The sequence below is a fragment of the Mastomys coucha genome, unplaced genomic scaffold, assembly GCF_008632895.1.
Source record: "Mastomys coucha isolate ucsf_1 unplaced genomic scaffold, UCSF_Mcou_1 pScaffold21, whole genome shotgun sequence".
Classification (NCBI taxonomy): Eukaryota; Metazoa; Chordata; class Mammalia; order Rodentia; family Muridae; genus Mastomys; species Mastomys coucha.
The window spans coordinates 85,803,035-85,809,506 of NW_022196904.1; the positions used below are offsets into that span (position 1 = coordinate 85,803,035).

At 38.5% G+C, this 6,472-nt stretch overlaps 1 protein-coding gene, 1 long non-coding RNA gene and 1 pseudogene across 3 annotated transcripts in view; 1 reads left to right on the top strand and 2 right to left on the bottom strand.

Annotated features, from left to right (window-relative positions):
- Nars2 (asparaginyl-tRNA synthetase 2, mitochondrial) overlaps positions 1 to 6,472 on the top strand; it is a 110,162-nt gene that overhangs the window by 59,406 nt on the left and 44,284 nt on the right. The window lies entirely within an intron of this gene.
- Positions 259 to 612, bottom strand: LOC116102586 (annotated as a pseudogene).
- LOC116102588 overlaps positions 3,406 to 6,472 on the bottom strand; it is a 3,469-nt gene continuing 402 nt past the window's right edge. Inside the window, exon 2 of the long non-coding RNA XR_004123235.1 lies at positions 3,406 to 3,901. This is a non-coding gene — a long non-coding RNA (uncharacterized LOC116102588). The remainder of the gene's footprint in view (positions 3,902 to 6,472) is intronic.

Genomic DNA, 6,472 nt, shown 5'->3' on the forward strand with positions numbered 1-6,472 from the left:
GATTTCCAGAGTGGTTGTACCAGTTTGCAATCCCACCAGCAATGAAGTAATGTTCCTCTTTCTCCACTCATTGGGTATCATTAAATCAATATTCATAAGTGAAATCAGCCAGAAGTTATCTTTCTTTGTTGCATCTTTGTGTGTTTTAGGTATCAAAGTAACTGTGGCTTCATAGACTGAATTAGATGGTGTTCCTTCTGTTTTTTTTTTCTTTTTTTTTTCAAGTCTTGATTTTTATTACTTAAAAAAGTTGCATATTTATTTTGTTTTGTGACTCTGTGCTTGTGCCTTCAACACTTTCAGAACAATTTTCTGCTCCTCAATAAGGAAAACCCGCTTGATCCTGTCATGGACACACGTGGAGCATATGGAGACACCATAGGCTCTGCTGACGTGTTTCTTTGTCTTAGACAATGTCATAAGGACTTTAGGTCTCACAGCATGAACCCCTTGCAGTCTTCCTGGGCACATGCCACATGCGGATTTAGGTGCTTTCCCAACCTTCTTAGTGTAAAGGTAAGCAATCCTGTTGCCAGGGGTTCGAGACAGCCTAGTTTTGTTAGAGGCTGTGTTGTAGGAAAGCCTACGATGGTCTGTCAAATGCTGGACCATCCTGAGTGCCTCTAAGCACTGTCCCTGGAAGAGCAGTTCCTTCTGTTTCTATTTTGTGGAATAGTTTGAGGAGTATTAGTGTTAGCGCTTCTGTGAAGATCTGGTAGAATTCTGCTCTAAAACCATCTGGCCTTGAGCTTTTTTGGTTGGGAGGTTTTTAATGACTACTTGTATTTCCTTAAGGGTTATGGGACTGTTTTGATACTTTACCTGATCTGGATTTAACTTTAGTACATAGTGTCTGTCTAGAAAATCACCCACTTCATCGCGTTTGTAGTAAGAGCTGATGACTTTTTTTAATTTCCTCAGTTTCTGTTGTTATATCTCTCTTTTCATTTCTGGTTTTGTTAATTTGGAAATTGTCTCTGTGCCCTTTAGTTAGTTTAGCTAAGGGTTTATCTATCTTGTTGAGTTTCCCAAAGAACCAGCTGTGGGTTTTTTGTTTGTTTGTTTGTTTGGGTTTTTTTTTTTTTTGTATCGTTTTCTTTGTTTCTAATTGGTTGATTACAGGCCTGAGTTTGATTATTCCTGCCATTTATTCCTCTTGGGTGAGTTTGTATCTTTCTGTTCTAGAGCTTTCAGGTGTGATGTTAAGTATGGGATCTTTCCAGTTTCTTTATGAAGGCACTCAGTGCTATGAATTTTCCTCTTAACACTGCTTTCTTTGTGTCCCATAAATCTGGGTATGCTGTGTCTTCATTTTCATTGAATCCTAGAAAGTCTTTAATTCTTTCTTTATGTCTTCCCTGACCAAGTTATTGAGCAGAGAGTTGTTCAGTTTCCATGGGCTTTTTGTTGTTATTGAAGTCCAGACGTAGTCTGTGGTGCTCTGATAGGATGCATGTGATTGTTTCAGTCTTCTTGTGTCAGTTAAGGCCTGTTTTCTGTCCGATTATATGATCAGTTTTGGAGAAAGTACCATGAGGTACTGAGAAGAAGGTATAGTCTCGTGTTTTGGGGTAAAATGTTATAGATATCTGTAGATAGCTGTAGATGTCTGGTAAATCCATTTGGCTCTTAACTCCTGTTAGTTTCATTGTGTCCCTTTTTAATTTCTGTTTCAATGACCTGTCTATTGGTGAGAGTGGGGTGTTGAAGTTTCTCACTATTAATGTGTGAGGTTCAATGTTTGTTTTGAGCTTTAGTTAAAGTTTCTTTTATGAATGTGAGTGCCCTTGCATTTGGAGCATAGATGTTCAGAATTAGAACTTTCTCATGGTGGATTTTTCCTTTGAGTATCAAGTGTCCTTGCTCATCTCTTTTGATAACTTTTGGTTGACAGTCTAACAGTGGTTCTCTGAATGGTGGAGGAAACATTCAGCAGTGCCTGTTTTAGGGGCCACTGTAAAGCTGTCTGTGTTTGCCTTCCTGTCAGTGTGTTCGCACTGAGCTGACAGTGGAGGGTGACATGGAGGTTAGGGAATTAGGAAGGATGCTGATTGGTCTGTAGATTCAGTTCTCCAGCTAAAGAACAAAAAGATCCTGTATTCTTTATAACTATGAAGCCTAGTTCTTCAGAAAGAATAAACGGTCATACATTCAGTGACCATTTTATGTTAATCTACTTAGCAACTTGAGGGCTCAGAAAAGTCCACATGAGAGAGAAAGCTACCTCTGTAATTTCACACCCCGCCCCCAAAAGATGTTTTCGTAGCAATCTTGATTGATGCGGACTGGATGCTCTTTTGTTATCTTAAACATCTACTCTAAGCCCAGAACTTTCCTTATATAGCTCTCATCTCCCCAGAATTTGGCACAAAAATGGTTTTTAGTGCTGAGTGTTTTCTGCTGTTCTCTCACAGCAATGCTGGCCTTTCACCTGGTTTTGTGTCTTATTTTAGAAATTGTCCTTGCTCTTTGGTTTTATTTTAAATGTTGGTTGGTATAAGCTTTCTACACTTGATGTAACCAAAAAGCTAAGAAGCAATTTTTAAGCCTTGCTGCAAATGGCTTCATGACTGTGGAAGGCAGAAAAAAGGAGGAAAAACGGGATTATATTAAAATGGATTCTTTAGATCCAGAAACAAAATTATTGCAAAATATCTTGTCTACACTAAGCCTCAGCTACATAAGAAATTTGAGGCCAGCCTAGGATATATATAAGCCTTTGCCTCAGATAAACAAATAAAGGACAGTTGCTACCCGTTCCATAGTATTCTACTTAGAATTGCCAATAAGAGGCAGTTACCCTCGTGATTTGAGCTGACTTTTAACCAGAATTCTTTAACACCAATAGCAAATATCTTTTGAGTAACAAACCTTTCCTTGTATTTCAGAGCTTCCAAAGTAAATTTCAGCGTTACTGCCTTTGTATTTATGGAAAATTTCAACAAGATACACTTTGAATTTTAACATTTTTGTTTATACAATGTATCCTTGTGAGACAAAGCCAGAATTACCATTTTTAAAAAGGGGATACTATTGGCAGCCAATCTCAGGGAGCATAGCCCTAAACATGAAACTCAGCTTTTTCCATTTGCATTGGTACTTGGAACAGACCAGAATTACTTGACCCATTTTAGATACCTATTTCAGTATCCATTTTAGGTACTAAGTAGCAGCCTGAAACAGTCTCTGAGTGTTTTGCTCTTTGTCATGTTGCTGATAAGGATGCGAGCCTTCCCAGCTGATGCTGAGGAAGCCTGGCAGCATCATTAGTGCTCATTCATCAGCTTGAGCACCTGGTTTAACTAGGCACTGGAGATGCAGACATGAATAAAACATGATTCCTGTTCTGGAAATTTTCATAGTTCACTGTGGAAGGGGGCGGTATTTAAAACATAATTACATATCAAAGTGAGACATTTTATATAATAATATAAAGTGTTGTAGTACTATATAGGAGGGAAATAAGTTGGGGGAGGGGTGATAACATTTCAAAAATGAAAGAATTTTTAGGGCAAATTTTGAAGGTTGGATGGGAATTTGTATTTAGAGAGAGAAGAGCAAGGATGGCATAGAGAATATTCTGTGCAGAGATGTACAGCTCAGGAACATGTTGGTAAGAAGAAAGTCTTCAAGAGAGCTGTAGAGAAAAGCTACATGGGGAAAGAATAGGAGTGTTTCTTCTTTTGGAGAGAGAGTCACTGAGAACTTTTAAGTTTTACTGGTGTAATCAGATTTGACTTTAAGAACTCGCAGTTATTTGGAACCAGAGGAAGACAGGAAGCAAACACCAGTCAAACAAAGTATCTGTTGGACATGCTTGATGCACGCTTCTGATCTCACCGCTTGGGAGGCTGTATAGAACGTTGAGAGCTCAGTACCAGCTTGGGCTGCGTAATGGGACCTGTCTCAAACGAGCAGAAGTCAAAACAAAAGAAAACTTATTATTTCCAAGGAAAAGAAAGGTTTACAGTAACAACTACTTGGGAGACAGGAGTCACTAGATTTGAGAGCATTTTTGCAAAGTGTAAACCAGTAAAATTTGTAATCAAAGTGATAGTGGCATCAAGGGGTGGCAGGGAGGGGTGAGATCTGCCTTAGTGACTAGCAGATTAGCAGAGCTGGGGAAATTTGTGAAGAACAAGGATTGTTCATCTTGCACATGGTAGACTTAGTCTTTTTAGAAACATTTTTGTAGGTGGGTCTAGATCTTAATCATGGGAGAGGTATAACTATAGAAATAGTTTCACTTTTTTATTATTTACTTTTCCATTAAGTTCTAATGTTCTCACAGATTTACTGATTATGGTCTCAGGAGGGGGACTGCAGAATCAAAACATAAATTCCTAAGCTTCTAATCAACTGAAAGACCTGGGGGGCGGGGGAGGACTTGTAGGTTCTATTACAATTATTTCAGTTTTTAACTTCCTCTAAATATCTTTTGGGGAAAAAAATTGGCATATATTTTTAAATTCAAATACTTTCTAAACTGTGTACTGAGCATGACAAAGTAAGTTCAAGACCACAGAAAAAGGAGCCTTAAACCTTTTGTTGAAAAGACAAAATTTAAAGTGAAATTCTCAAGAGCTACTCATTTTTAATTTTTATACTTGTCTAACTAATATCAGTTGTCTTGATTGAATATGAGGAAAACTATCCATATTAAAGAACAAAGCTGTAGCATCTACCTCTAGGAGGAATTTAAAAACTAGAGCACTACTCCATTTAAATTGTTGAGTTATATTCTTTTTTGAAATTGAGAAGTTAGATGGTTTTTCAAAAATCCCTAACCCTAAATTTTATGTTGCTTAAAAGATACAAGTGGTTGTATTTAAGCAGGCCTTAAATAGGTGAATTGTTACTATTTTATATTATCTTTTATTTGTTCTTTAACAGTTCTATATGTGTATACAGTGTATCTTGCACATATTCAACTCTCACCTTACCCTTTTGAGGAACACCCCCAACATGTCACCCTCCTACTTTCATGTCTCTGTGTCTGTCTCTGTGTCTGTGTCTGTCTTTGTGTCTGTCTTTGTGTCTGTCTGTCTGTCTGTCTGTCTGTCTGTCTGTCTGTCTCTCTCTCTCTCTCTCTCTCTTCCCCTCTCTCTCCCTCTCTTTCTCCCTCCCTCCCTCCCCCTCCTTCTCCCTTTCCTTCTCCCTCTCCCTCTCCCTCTCCCCCCCCACCTCTGTGTGTGTGTGTAACCCAGTGCCCAGTGAGTCCAATCAGTGTTGCTTGCTGGTCTTGACCAGAGCTGCAGTGAATCTATGGTACCATGGTTATGCCATGTCCAGAAGACAGCATTTACAGCATTCTTTTCTATAATCTGACTCTTAAATTCTTTCTGCCACATCTTTGATAGTCCCTGAGCCCTGTGATTGAGGTTGGTATAAATGTCCCATTTCAGAATGAACACTCTACAGTTTCTTTTTGTGAGTACTTTGACTAGTTCTAAGTCTCTGTGTTTATAGCAGGAAAAGGCTTCTTTGGACAAGATTGAGAACACCCCATTAATCAATGGCTATAAACATAAATACTTAGCAAGTAATTTAATAACATGTTTATTTAGCAAAACAATAATAATAGTTTCCCCTTCCAATCCATGGGCTTTTGGCCAGTTTTACAGTATAAGTTATGAATTGAATTGATTCCTGTAGATCAGGCCTGAGAGCCTATCAGAAAGCAGTTGGTTACCCCCATAACCTTCATACCACTGTTGTGCCATTAGTTGGTCGCATCCTGTGCTGGGTAAGACTGTTAATGTCTTTTTTCCCAAAGTGACTTGTATAGTACCATCTAGTACTGTGAAAACTAGTTAACAGGAAGTTTTCAAGCTTGATTTCTGTGTCATTGCAACTAAGGTGTGCTTTGTCTTTGTCAATAGGGTCTTTTAGACTAATTATGGTAGACAACCAAGAACACTGTGTTTGGGGGGCCTCTTAGGCCTCCTTGATCCGCAGCTCATAGACATGCTATGCCGGGTACTGAGATTTTAGTTTAATAACCTATATCTACTGAGGGTGTTACATGGTAAAGGAATCCTTTTCATGTGATTAAAAATAAGTTGAGCAAACCTTATCCACATGAAATTCTAGTTTTCATTATTATTAACTCAATTCTGTTTCTTGGGTTGTACTGTTTTTCCTTTACTTTGTTCTTGATTGCTTTGAAATGTAGTTGCCTGCTGTTTAAGGCAGCTGCAGTAGAGTGCACCCAGGAGTGGTTATATTTCTATATTTAGAAAACCATAGGGTTTATAAAGCAGTTGCAGATTCCTTTGGGATAAAGTGGCTTCTATAAATGTAACATTTTTTTAATGAAACTATTATTATCCCCCAGTAGAGAAATAGAGCAGTGAGTATGTGTGTGTTAGTGGGCCCAGCATAGATGTGTGTGTTAGTGGGCCCAGCATAGATGTGTGTGTTAGTGGGCTCAGCATAGATGTGTGTGTTAGTGGGCTCAGCATAGATGTGT